Raw genomic sequence first — 14141 nt, 5'->3', positions numbered from 1 at the left:
TGTGGCCTGAAATCAATAGCATTTGCACACTGGCCCATTCTGTCCATACTTATTACTATCCATAATTATTTTCTTAGCTCACTGATGTTTAGAAGATATTAAACTGTTTATGAAAAAGACAATGGACAGATTTTCTAACATTAACTCATTCCATAAAAGACTGATCCTTGTATTTAAGATTCAAAATGGCTGAAATGAAGTCATCTTCCAGTTAATACACTTAATCGGGCTGTGACACTATAGCCTGATGAATTGGCTTTCCAGCTTTGCAATCACACAGTTCTCGGAATTGATACACCAACCTCTGCCAATGAAAAGTGCCCAAGTAGCAGGAAATTTATCTCAACTGAGACAAGAGAGGTCATTTAGCACCATCATCCCAAAATAAAGAAAACAGAGCAGAGCTGTATCCTGAAACAGTGGGATCGACAACTGAATTACAGCAACGTTCACTTTGATCTCTCTGTGCTTAATATTCTTTGATCAAGGAAATTATGCCTATGCAAATCCTACTTTCTATTCTCTTCCAACAGTTAGCACGGTCTAAGTATCTTCATAAAACTGGCTTGGAGGCAGTGTTTGGCACACACATTTGTTAACTCTTCTCAACACTTTGGACGAAAAGCAGGTGCCAGGCTCTGTGTTGGGTGGAGGTGTAAGAAATGTAAGAAAAGAGGATTCACCTTTATTTGTGCTTATAGATACATTTTTGCAAGATTTTCATCCTGAGCTCTCTCCTAGCCCACCCCTCTGTCTTCAAGAAAACCACCGCTATTCCAAGTACCCCCACTCCCTCAGCCCTCAGACACCCCACCCGCAAATATGTCCCACCACTGGGATAGAATCCTGACTATAAAAAGTCTCGCTCTATAAATAAACTGTGGTACCCAGACAATGGAATATTATTTAGAACTGAAAAGAAATGACCTATGAAGCCATGAACACACATGGAGGAATCTTAAGTGCATATTACTACGTGAAAGAAGCCAGTCTGAAGGGCTACCTACTATGCACATGGTAGGATTCCAATGACATGGTATGATTCCAAAATGACAGTCTGGATAAGGCAAGACAAAGGAGACAGTAAAAGGATCAGTGGTTGCCAGGAATTAGAAAAGAGGGAGGGATGAACAGAGGATTGTTAGGGCCACGAAACTACTGTGTATGATACTGTAATGGTAGCCACTATACATTTGTCAAAACCCATAGAATGTATAGTACCAAGAGTGAACTCTAATGTGAACTATGGGCTTGGAATGACAGTGATATGTCAAGGTAGGGTCATCAGTTGTAACAAATATGCCATGCTGGGATGGGTGGTCATGCATCTCCAACGGGACTGTCCAAAACAGTGGCTACCAGCCACACCCGGCTATCAAGCATTTGAAAACTGTCCAGTCCAAGGTGAGATGTGCTCTAAGTGTAAACTACACCCTGGATTTTGAAGACTTACTATGAGAAAAAGAATAGAAAATATCTTTGTTTTTTTATATTAATTATATATCGTATTTATGATATGTTAGGTACATTGGGTTCCACCAAATACATGATCTAAATTTAATTTCACCTGTTTCTTTTCCTTTTTTTTTTAAACGTGGCTACTAGAAAGTTTACAGTTGCATGTGCAGCTCACATTCTATTTCTGTTGGGCAGCACTGGTCTAAAGGATCCCATGGTGCCATGGTCCAATCCTAGTCCAAAAACGTCTGCAGTAGCCAGGTTACTGGAAAACCAAGTTTGAGATTTCTTGTCAAGACAAACAAGTTTGAGTCTGCCTTGACAGAGCAGGAAATCTCCTACTTCTACTTGTGGCAAGAAACATTCCAGAGGGTATCACCAGTATCCATCAGCCTGAGAATCACCTAAGCAGAATTCCCTAGGACACTAACCACCCAATCCTGACCCTGACTACCACCCCTGAGGCTTAGTCAGAACTGCAATAGGTCTGCAGTAAGGGATGAACTGTTGTCACTCACCTGGAAGAATTCTAGTCCCAACCGTAAACCGCTAAGAAATAAAAACACCGAAACAAAAGCAAAACCCTGAACAGAGGACCGCTAAGTCAGACTTGCAGACAGAATTGTTTCTCCTCACAGAGAAATGTGGATTAAAGTCCACTTCTTTCTTAAATCAGTTACCTCACATTGGTTCTGACGTTTAGAGAATCTCAACCACAGAGGCACAGTAAGTTTTTATTGCATAGTTCTTCCTCTAAGTTGCCTTTCCAGCCATGAGCACTGGCTTTGCAAACAGCTGCCTAAGCTTGTCCCACGTGGGACCCTCGTTACCGTATAAGTCAAAGGCAATCTGATATACACTCTCCATTCCTGTTAATTCTTCTCCCACAGCCACAACACATTGAGGAGAGCCAGAAAATAGGGGTTTTTTTAAGCGCCACAAAGCTTCATCTCCATTTTATCGTCCACAGTTGTGCTGTTCTTTCATCAAATCAATCCTACATGCTACTATCAATTAAATTCTTGGGGCACATGAGTGGCTCAGTCAGTTAAGGGTGCAACTCTGGCACAAGTCATGATCTCACGGTTCCTGAGTTTGAGTCTGGTTTGTGAGTTCGAGCCCATCGGGCTAGCTGCTGTCATCACAGAGCCCACTCCAGATCCTCTGTCCCCCTCTCTCTGCCTCTCCCCACCTCTGAAAAATAAACATTTTTAAAAAAATAAAATTCTTCTATTTCATCCTATTGACATAGTTAAAAACCCATCCTTCAATGGTATTCTCTTATTCCAGCTTGGGGCAGCCCTCAAAGACTGGCACAGAAACCCCATTTCAGCGCCCTCTATGTACTCCCCAGGAAAAGTGGACTTGAGCCCAATAGTTACTTGCTTCTCCCCAAACACTGTACTCCTTTCATCCACAGCACCCTGATGCCTGCTTCCTCCCCCATACCCTTACCTTTACCTCTTTTTCTAGTTATGGAGACAATACCCATTCCTGAAGTTACCACTACTCTGGCATCTGCTAATGGGGTGGCTGTAGCTGCCATCCCACATGCTCTCTCCTACCTTTCAATGCCAAAAGCACTTTCTGATGCCACCAGACTTCTTTGCTGAGCAAAACGTACTGACTGAGTTCCTGCATGTACCAAGTATTCAAATGGCAAATGCCTAAGTACCATTCAGAGTGGCAGGGAGTATGTTTTACCTCATCTTCCTCATGGAGTCTTGATCCCCCGCAAATTTAAGAGTGCCTTGCACACTCTAGATGCTAAATAAACTTTTAGAAATGAGTTGGTATTTGGCATAATTAACATTTATATTTGTATTATTTATAGCCATTCTGCAGAAAAAGCAAAATGATCACAATAACCACAAAACAATATCCATGACATTTGCTATAACTCAATGCAAGTTCTTTTCTATCCAATAAATATTTCCTATTTCGTGCAAGCTTAATAACAAATACATTTTCACCTTACAAATAAAATATGGCCCTTGTTTCTTCATCCGATCCCCTGGCAACGCAAAGCCATTTTGTGAACAACTGACTAGTCACTAGAAGAAACAGTCGGCTTTGCCACTTATAATGTTTGTTAAAACATCAGTTAGCATAGTACGTTTGATTGATAAGAATGTGCCAGTGCAGCGCTACTCTTGAAAGCAGAGAAAGTCTTGGTAGTGCTACTGTAGGTTACAAACACGGGTAACGTGCAAACAATCAATAAACCCCTAGCAAGCACACACTTGGTCTGCACTCACTGAGGGCTATGACAGACACACACAAAACTGTGAAATGCAGACTCCACCCCCGCAGGGCTTTCCAGCTCTCTTCCCTTCCTGCCCCAGTGAGACACCTGAGACATAAGCCCAAGTTACTCAGCTAATGAGAATGGAGGCAGGGCCAGAATCTGGGTCCTCTGACTCTTGGGCCTTCACCTTTGCAACTTCACAACAGTTCTTCATTCCAAAGACTAAGACTCAGGCAGAGAGAAAGATAAAAGTAATAAGGGTGAGATCAGGTAAGAGCTTTCTGGTGAGGTACTGACTCGGGAAGGTTCCAACCAGAGAAACATGGGGGAAAGGCTAGGGAGAAGAAATGGAAGAGACCGTCTATCCCTGGGTGGTGGGAGAACCAAGAGGACAGGTTTAAAACATGTCTAATGTGGTATCCTGTGGGGGGCCTAAAATATTGGATTCTGAATGGTGCAAAATTAATATTGGCTGTGGAAATACTGGAGAGCCAGAAAGCCAAAGTGATTTGTTCACCAATGCTTGTAGTATCTGTTCACCACAACATTTGCTGTGGAGGCTGAATTTTGGGGGGGGGGGGGGGAGGGGGTGGTGCAGGGGGGATGCAGAAGGGGAGGGAGAGGAGAGAGACACACAGACAGACAGACTCTTAAGCCCTGACGTGGGGCTCAGTCTCACAACCGTGAGATCATGACCTGAGCCGAAATCAAGAGTCAGACTAAGCTTAACCAACTGAGCCACCCAGGTGCCCCTGGAGGCTGAATTTTCTTACTTAAGCTCTGCCTTGGTTTACCTAGTGCTTTGAGAATAAAATGAAGTCTACAAGCCATGAGACAAATCCACTCTCACCTATTCCACATCACGGTGTAAAAATTCTGAAGTGTTTTAAAAGCAGAACAACCACTCCTTGCCTGGCAGACTTCTTACAGAACATGAAAATGGCAGTCTGCATCACTCTTTCCAGCACTTTGACCTCACCCAGATTTCCAACTGGTTTCAACTTGTAAAACAGAAGGGAAAAAAAAGTCAGCAAATACCATCTGTTGGTGAGTTAGGATCTGCACGCACCAGTACCTTCCATTCCCAGGGAAGGGCTGGGTGACGAGACAAGATCATTAAAATGGCTCTTTATCAGGTAAAGTTTTTCGTTAAAGAAAATAACTGGAGAGGTACAGAGTGACTTACTGAAAGAGCCACACCTACTTCAAACAAGTCTGAAATAATTCACCACCGGGGTGAGAACACAGACTCACCGTGCCCCTCCCTGCCCCAGCCATAAAGGGAACAGTTTTTTCCTCTGGCCTTGAAAATATTAATGAATGAAGACAGTTAACTGCCTGACTGGAAAAGCTCTTAGAGTACAAAGCCAGACATTAATGAAATCTGTGCAGGGGCGCCTGGGTGGCTCGGTCGGTTAAGCGTCCGACTTCAGCTCAGGTCATGATCTCACGGTCCGGAAGTTCGAGCCCCGCGTCAGGCTTTGTGCTGACAGCTCAGAGCCTGGAGCCTGTTTCAGATTCTGTGTCTCTCTCTCTCTCTGCTCCTCCCCTGTTCATGCTCTGTCTCTCTCTGTCTCAAAAATAAATAAACGTTAAAAAAATTAAAAAAAAAAAAAAGAAATCTGTGCAGCTGTCGAAAAACAATCTTTTACATTTAACATAAGGACTGTCTTAAAGATACTTAAGGGGGCGCCTGGGTGACTCAGTTGGTTAAGCCTCCAACTTCCTCCAACTTCGGCTCAGGTCGTGATTTCACAGTTCTTGAGTTGGAGCCCTACACTGGGTTCTCTGGCTAAGCCCACTTCAGATACTCTGTCCCCATCTCTCACTGCCCCCCTTCTGCTGCTCATGTTCTCTCTCTCTCAAAACAAGTAAAAAAGATTATTAAAAAAAGATACTTAAGGATTTGTTCTTTTTTTTTAAAAAACCCTACATTTTTAAAAATATTTTACTGTTTCACTTCAAACATGCAGTAATAAAAATGGTACAAGTGAAACAGGTTTAACTATTCCCATAAAAAGAAAATTAAAACAAAATTTGCAAAAAACAAACAAAAAAAGTTGAAACAGACAAAGCAAACCCAAGAGTCAACACTACAAATCAAAAACAAGTCCTACTAAAAGGAATTAGGAACCAGCTCCAGAAAACCCAAATACTAATTCACACAAACAAACAAACAAAACCATGTTGCAACAGGGCTGGTCTGCACAAATCTGAAATCTGAGTATAAACCAGCAGTTTCGTGGACACACCCACTTTACAGTTTTTACGTGGCATGTTGATGTGTTGCCACAAAACACAGCCCTAGCAACCATGATGAATCAATCAGGAACTGGATGATACAAATGAGGATTTTTAAAGCGAAAATGTGTGGGGTTGGGAGTGTGGAGAGTTGGGTTTCCCGACCAAAACCTTTCCTGTGCAGAGTTCCAGGTCCACAGGATCAGACTGGGATTTTAAACCAAAAGTGGGGAGGAGGAATGCATGAGTGGGGCTGGGCGTGGAATTCATATTGTACTCCGTCCACTCTTCACCCCACCACCCCAAAGCATCTCTACTGAAGAGAACATTCCTGAAAACACATACTTTTCTCCTTGGTTTTACGGTCTTGATCAATGCCTGAGTCACAGGGCCAAGTCATTCCGCAGAAATCCTGGAATTCTGCCCAGTGGCCTTGATCTAACTGAGCAGGGCGGACACAACAGCACTTGCTCTGGCTTGCTCGTTTGCTGCCAGACCTGTATCAGGATGTGTCTGTTTGCTACCTACAGACCTACGTGGCAGCCTCCTGTTCTCAGAGATTCTCTGTCAGTCCCCTGACGTGGGTTTGGAGTGGGTGGAAAGAAACTGGCAGGAAGAATGAAGTCAGCTGGCATGAAACACTTTCAGGGTTGGGAAATCAAGGCCTGCACATCTACAGTTCAATTTCAATGTTTTATGACCCACTTATTATATTTCTAATGGGGTCCTGATGCCTACAGGAAAGAGTCTAAACTCAGCATTCAAGATCTTGACTCTGGACTCTACCTACCTTTCCATAAATATCTCCTACACAGCCCCACACGAATGCACGCATACAAATACGTATGTGGGTGTATACACACACACACACGCGCGCACACACCCCTAGCACTGCAGTCACACTGGACTGGTAATCCTTCCCCAAATACACTGAGCACAGTTCTACTATGTCTATGCCCAAGTTCTTCAAGTTCCCTCCTCTGGGAACACCCAATCTTGATCAGCTGACATCCTCATGAGATTTCAGGATACAAAAAATCATGTACTTTTCTCCTGCACCTCTCCCTGCCCTGTGCTCCTGTCTCCTGTATGTGAAGGTGGTCTTCCATTGTATCTGCTCATAGGGTTTGTCACATTCACTTCTGTTTCCTCACAGGTCTGAGCGCAGTGCCTAGCTAACAGTTGGCGTTCAATCGCACTTATGGATGGTTTACACACACTGGGTCTTTCCAACTTATGTCTCCTATTTCAATGCACTCTTGCTCAGTCTTCTTTCTCTCCTTCAGACTAAACATCCCAAATGCAGTTCCAGTTCCATATATTCTGAGCTGGATGCTTAAGCGGCCAGCTTCTGTGCAAATCTTCTCAAAGCCTGGCAGATCACTTCAGGGGCAGCCTCCTTCTCGTCTTGACATACAGCCCCTTCCAACCCGCAGCACCCTACCTCTGTGCTGTTAGGGTCACTTGGGCTCTAGCTCTGTCCCCTAGACAATGTGGAAATGTAACCTGCATCTCCTACAGCATGGAATGTAAGGAAGGAGGTGGAAACGAGGACCTGCAAGTGGCCTCTGGACTCCCATTCCCTCTGGGTTAAGAGTGTGCACACTGGGTGTGGCCAGGAGACAAAGAGCAAGGACTCTAGATCACAGCCACTCCCTTGAGTCGAACTTCCCAAACCAAAACTGGGATTAGAACTCAGACTACTTGGATGCTACTGACTTCTCTCTCATAAGACTGAGAGCAGAGGACTTAAAGTTTCAGGGTGTACCCCAGAAGGGAGATTCAGAGGTAATCTCGGTGGAGTCACTCAAAACAAGCCTGGGCATCTCCTGACCCCTACTGATGACCTGCTTCCCAACAAAAGAGATGGAGACTGTCTCTGGCAACAGAAGGAAAAGTATACCAGTGAACGGGTGGAAAGAACTTTTTTAAAGAACTGGAATTTCCTGATGTAGCCTCTAACTAGAACTGGGTGTGGCACCAGGGAAAATGAGGGAGGTGGAGTCCTTTGTGCAAAAAAAGAAAAAAGAGGAGGATTCCAGTTCTATTTAATTCTAACAATCAAATCCAGAAGGCAGGTTAAGTCACTATAACTTTAAAGGTCACTGCCACAGGCAAGCTAAATATGATGCTCAGGTTTGTGGAACAGCTGGATTAAAGGGGAAATGAGCTTTCACCAAGTTTGGAAACTAAATATTCATTTGGGAAAATGTAAAGTTCAAAATCCAACTACTATCTATATAATTCACTTATTTTGTCTGTTTTCTTTCACTTCCTGCCAGACTTGGAGTCTTAAGAGCAGAGTTTGTTTTGGTTTTATTTGTTTGGTTTTTGTCTGTTTTGTTCAGTCTTTTATACCCAGTACCTACACCTGTGAGTAGAACATAATAGATGCGTAATAAATGCTGTGGAATGAATGGATGTTCAAAGCAGCCCAGGAGACCCTGGGACTCCTTTTTGTGACCCGCCCACTCTCCATTAACAAAAAATGCCTCTGCAGGCCCACAGCCTGCAAGAGTGTGTTAGTGCAAGATTCCAGTTCCGACGGTGCAGAAAGAGCCTACAGCCCTCAAAATCAATAACAATTATAGAAGGCTACCTACCTTGCCAAGAAAACTACTTAAATCAGAAATTAGTCAGGAAACTAATGGCCGTGAGAGCCAGCATAATGTCAATCAATACAGTCCTTTAATAGCTGAAAGACACAAAATGTTAAATACTGAGATGCAATCCAAGACCAAGAACCTAATCAAAGCCAGTGAGCAAGCAGTATTTCCTGGGCATTTGCCACAGATAGGCTGTTTGGCTCTGTGGGAAATTACAAAATCCAGGAGGTCTCCAAATCACAAAAATGCACATTGATGGTCACACCCTTTTACTACAGATGTGATGGATACTTTTGGAGAAACCCCTGAAGCATCTAGATAAGAGATCGACTCAGAAGAAAGAGAAGTGCTAAACTGAAATGTGTTAATGTCACAGGCCAGAGGACTCCTCTCCAGAGGTTGCCTCTCTGAACCTGGCCTCATCTGGGATCTTCCCTCACAACGCCTGAATGTTGTAATTATGCAGTTCCTTAATTCCATAGCCTCTAACTTTATAAAGCATAGATGTGTTTAGGTTAACAAGCTTTTCTTGGTTTTTAAATAATACAACTCCTTTGGGTTGCTGAGGATTTCAGGATCACCAACCACTCTTAACTTCATAAATACTGGTTCAATTTGGTAGTCTCTAGCTGGGTGTAAGTACACTGATGTGGGAAGACAGGACTGGATAAGCCTAATGGCTTCTGCAATATGTCAGAGAAGGGGGGCACTAAGGACACAGGAGGTAGGTGAAAAAAAAACAAATTGGGGGGTGAGAGGGGGCAAAGATCTAATTTTCCAATTAAAATAATTAATCAGGGCCAACCTTAAAATTAAGGAAAGTTCCAGAATGACATTTCAGTGATTTATTCTTCCTACCCACATACCCTCCTTTATCCTCCCACCTTTCCTCCTCACCATCACCCGCCACCAAATTAAGCATGTACTATCAGTACAGAATTTAGATACAATCCATGTTAATTAGGAACCTAAGCACCTCTCTAACATTGTTTCAATGAGAAAGTGCATTCTGCATTCTAAATCTCCAAGTTCCAGACCAGCACAGCAGAACCCACTTTTGGACAGAATCCATCAGTAGAGTCAGTCTAAGCTCAGGGGCCCAGACTCCTTGACTCTAGGATCTTATGGCTTTAGGTAAAGACCATTTGTACCCATGAAGCCACTGCTCTTTTAGATTCAGAATACCCACAGCATTAAAATGGCAAATCTTAGCCGAAAAGTGACAATCTGCAATTGTGGGGCACTTCGTGTTTTCAGTATGCTTTACATATTTACTTTTGAATGTGTTTTTTTTTTTTTTTTTTAATCTTCAATGATAACCCTGTGTAGGTAAGAGCGAGCATCCTGAAGCCACTTTCATGGGTAAGGAAACTGATGTCCTCCTCCCTACCTTCTCAACAGCCAGTTGATGGAATCCAGCCCTCCGCTCCAGGGGCTGAGACCCGCCTCCCAGCTGCCTGGAGCAGCCCAGGGGGCCACGCCCTTTTCTGTATCCTGGTCCCTGACTCACTGCTGCATCACCGGGAGTAACAGTCAAGGACAACCCTCTTCCTTCCCTTCCCCCAAGCTTGGGGGACACTTACTTCCTGACGCAAAAAATGGTCAACCAAGATACTCTCCAGATAACAATGAAATCAAAAGTTGCTCTCCTACAAGATAATCTAGGCAAAGGAGAATAAGCTGAGTTTTTTTTTCCTTCTTTGTTTCGTGTTATCGGGTAGAGAGGTTGCTACTACAAACTCCCACACCCCAAACCGCCCCCCCCCCCCCCGCCAGCTGCTTTCCTCCTTCGGGTCGGTACAAGTTCCACAAAGGCGAGGTTTTGTTTTGTTTTTCAAGTAAAGTAACTTGAAACTGCTGGGGGTTACTTTCTAGATGGCCGTAAAGCTTTTATTAAACGTGGAGGGAAATGCCCCCCAGACCGCCCCGCCTGGGAGCCGAGGCTACCCGAGCAGCCACACCCTGCCCACCGCCTGCGCCCGGCGCGTCTGGAATGTAGGGCCTCCCTCCGCTCCCCTCCCTGGCGCCCCTCTCCAAGCTTCCAGGGAGCACTGCGGGGGGGATACCCGACCCCCTCCCTCTGCCCCGCACCCCCAACACCGGGGCGCAACTGGTCCCCCTCACCCCTGCCCAGACCACCTTGCTACTGCGCCGCTCTCCACCTCGTGCGGACCGTCCCTCCAGCCCCCTCTCCTGGACGGCCTCCCGAGGCCGTTCCCGTGGCCCAAGCCTCTTTGCCAGGCCGTCTGCCTCCTTTTCCGCTCCTCCCCGCCCCGCTAGCGCGGCGGCCCCGGGGCCATAGCGGGCGGGCGGGGCGCGCCCCGCTTACCTGGGCCGGGCGCCGAGAGCAGCGAGCGTCCCCAGTTGTGCAGCAGAGCTGGCTGCCCTGGGTGGGGCTTTTATAGCCGCCACATCCTCGCGGTGCAGGCGAGGCCCGCCCCGCCCCGCCTCCCCCGTCCCGCTCCCACCCGGAGTCCGGGTGACTCACCCTCCCCGACCCGCCCGCCCACTGGGGCGGCCTCGCCCAGGAACGTTCCGGAGCAGCGCCACGCGGGAGCTGCCCCCGCGCCCACGGCCCTGCCCTCCATTAAAACACCAATGAGGCTTCCTTGAGGCCCACGTATCAGCTCGTTTCTTCTTCCCTCCTTTTACTTTTTTAGCGCCACGTCGAGTCCCAGCCCTGGCTTAAGTTAATAAATTAGCAAGTCTTTAGTAGGCTCGGAGCTTGGTTAAGTCACTTTTTCTTTCTTTCTTTTTCTTTTTTTTTTTTTAGGCATCAGTGCAATGGAAGGAAGAATTGTTCCAAGAAACATAAATCGGGATTCCCCTCAACAGGGGCCGTTGGCATCCAGCTCAAGCTCTCCGTTACCGTCTGCAAACATATTAGCTTAACCTCTGACCAGCAGTTCCCGGGAGGAGAGTGGGGCGGGCGATCCGCCGGGTTCTGCCCTGCAAAGACTGGCTCTCCGGGGCCTCGCAGCGGGAAGTCGGGCCCGGAGCCAGGGTTGGGGTGGGAGGAGCGGGTGGGAGGCCGAAGCCAGGAGCCAAGATCCCACCCCGCTCGCGCCCGGGAGGAGCCCGTTTTCCGGAGCGCGGTCCGCTCAGCTTCTCTCCACGCCTCGCACGACCCCGCTCCGCACCCTGCGCGTCCTCGTGGCAGGCCGTCCGGACTGGGTGGGGCCGGTGGCTTTGAGCCTCGAGTTCCAACAAAGAAGTTCCTCCCTTCCCTCTTTCATAACTGCCGCTCTTCCGCAGCCTTTTTGGTTTTGCTCAGTTTCTTGCTTTTTCTTCCCTGCTATTTTCCACAAGCCACAGTGGAAACATGTAAGCAAACGTGATTTTGTGTGTGACTACTCAAATACTGCATTCAAACTTCAAACTAGCAGGAATGTTTGACTAAGAATCCCAAGGACGTCTCCCTGCACCTTTGAAGTACTTCCTTTCTCACCAGTTACCAAACTCTTCTCTACTCCTCGTGCTTCTCGTGCTTCTGTTTTAATCTTCCATCTACTGTAAGGTCTATTTTCACTTTCCAGTTGAGCCTCATTTCACTGTTAGGAATCAGAAAATGATAGGAAAGCAAAGAGACACAGGTTGCCATGCTCACGGTAACCTAGCAGGCTAGCCACAAAGGGGGTCTATGGACACTCACCCCAGAGCTCACTGTTACCCAGTTCATTCCCTTGTAATTATACATAATAGGCCCTATCAGAAGGACAAATAGAAAATAAACCAACTCTTTTGGTACAATTTCTGATTTACATTTTTTTAAATGATTTTAAGTCATCTCTACACCCAACATGGGGCTCGAACCCACAACCAAGAACTCAGGCTGCCGGCCAGGCACCCCCCCCCCCCCTTTACATTTATATACAGCTCTTAAATTTAGGCTGAAAGCCTTACAGGCAGAAATTGTGTTTATCTGCCTACTCCTCAGAACATTTTGGAACAGAAAGGGAAACAGACTACACAGGTGGACAGAATTCTACCTCTTTTCTATTCCTTTCAGGGCATGGTGCATAGCCTCTTATTCCTACCTGTGTGTGGTGGGGCCTCTACACAGCATAAGATTAAATTCAAATCATGGAATACATTAAAGCCACCAAGTATCCAAAAGAATGTTTTTTTGTTTTTGTTTTTTGTGGGGTTTTTTTGTTTGTTTGTTTGTTTGTTTTTGCTTATCTTAGTTACGACTTCAGCAAATTCATAAAGATCTGGGCAATAGCCAGAGTTTGCTTCAAGCTACAGAAATTTACACTGATATTATCATAAAGCTGAAACTATTAGAAGCCATGGTTTGCTATTTCTGAGAAGCGTGGGACCAATTCTGCCAGTATAAAAGAACTTTTTAATCTCTTAGTGCAAAGATTCTCTTTTTCCTTTCTATTCCCCCCATAGTTGGGGAGGATGTTTACTACAAAGGATCTCAGATGAGGTCTACTGTTGTGCATACTGACCCCTAAAGCCTCTATTTTACTCACACTTTGTCTGCTGTACCTCAACACGGCTAATAATACCTACCTAGCAATGATAAGCACTCACTAAAAGGATAGAATAATAGAAGAGAATTATTCACACAGTAACAGAATGTTAGAGCAGAGAGGGATCTCAAGACCAACTTGCCCAATCCTTAATTTTTATAGATGAAGAACCTGAAACCCAAATAAAATCTCCTACCCAGTCCAGAAATTAAATAATGCACTCAAGTTATTTATTGCAGGGTATCAAATTACCACCAAAACTTAGTGGTTAAAACATAAATAACCGCTTATTTACTCATGATTTTGCAATTTGGACAGGATTCAGTAGGGACAGCTTGACTCTGTTGCACATGATGCTGGGTGGGGCAGCTCAACTAAGGTTGGAAAATCAAAAGTGGCTTTACCCATTTGTCTAGTGACTCAGCAGGGGTTGCTAGAACGTCTGAGAGCAGGCTAGGTCTCTCTGTCTCTTGGTCTCTCATCCTCCAGGTCCTCATCTCTACACCAGGGTAGTAATGGTGCTGGCTTTTCAAGAAGCAAAAGCTGAAGGTGCCAGGGCTCTTAGCTTGCAGGCTATACAAAAACAGCAACAGGCTGGATTGGCCTCATGGGCTGTAGTTTGCTGATCCTTGCTTCAATCCATTGTCTTCTCAGTGTTGGGCTTTGCTTTTCAGCCTCTTGATTACACTGTCTGAGATGTCTTTCCTTTTCCTTAAGAATGGCCCATATTTAGGGTGCCTGGGTGGTGCAGTCAGTTGGGCATCCGACTTCAGTTCAGGTCATGATCTCACAGTTCGTGAGTTCGAGCCCTGCATCGGGCTCTGTGCTGACAGCTCAGAGCCTGGAGCCTGCTTCGGATTCTGGGTCTCCCTCTCTCTCTGCCCCTCCTCCACTCACACTCTGTCTCTCTCTCTCTCAAAAATAAAGATAGATAGATAAATAAATAAATAAACAAACAAATAAATAAATAAATAAATAAATAAATAAGAATGGCCCATATTTGTGGCTGAGTAGCTCTCTCAATATGCTTCATGCCAGTAGAAACTCAAAGGTCCAGAAACTTTTCGTTTTGTCCTGTTTGTGTCCAAGCTGACAGTTCTTTTATTA

At 45.4% G+C, this 14141-nt stretch overlaps 1 protein-coding gene across 3 annotated transcripts in view; it reads right to left on the bottom strand.

The window, feature by feature from the left end:
• ANXA2 (annexin A2) overlaps nt 1-11001 on the bottom strand; it is a 43500-nt gene extending 32499 nt beyond the window's left edge. The window contains exon 1 of one of the 3 annotated variants that reach the window (XM_019441925.2): nt 10883-11001. The gene's annotated coding sequence lies outside the window, so the exon portion shown is untranslated. Of the gene's footprint in view, nt 1-8550; nt 8630-10692; nt 10747-10882 lie in introns of those variants that run through there. The other 2 variants (XM_019441928.2, XM_019441927.2) reach the window with 2 other exon arrangements.
• Nucleotides 11002-14141: the final 3140 nt, after the last annotated feature.

Source organism: Panthera pardus, unplaced genomic scaffold (assembly GCF_024362965.1).
Source record: "Panthera pardus isolate Hobbes unplaced genomic scaffold, ASM2436296v1 HiC_scaffold_24, whole genome shotgun sequence".
NCBI classification, from domain to species: Eukaryota; Metazoa; Chordata; class Mammalia; order Carnivora; family Felidae; genus Panthera; species Panthera pardus.
This window is presented reverse-complemented; position numbering and strand designations above follow the sequence as displayed.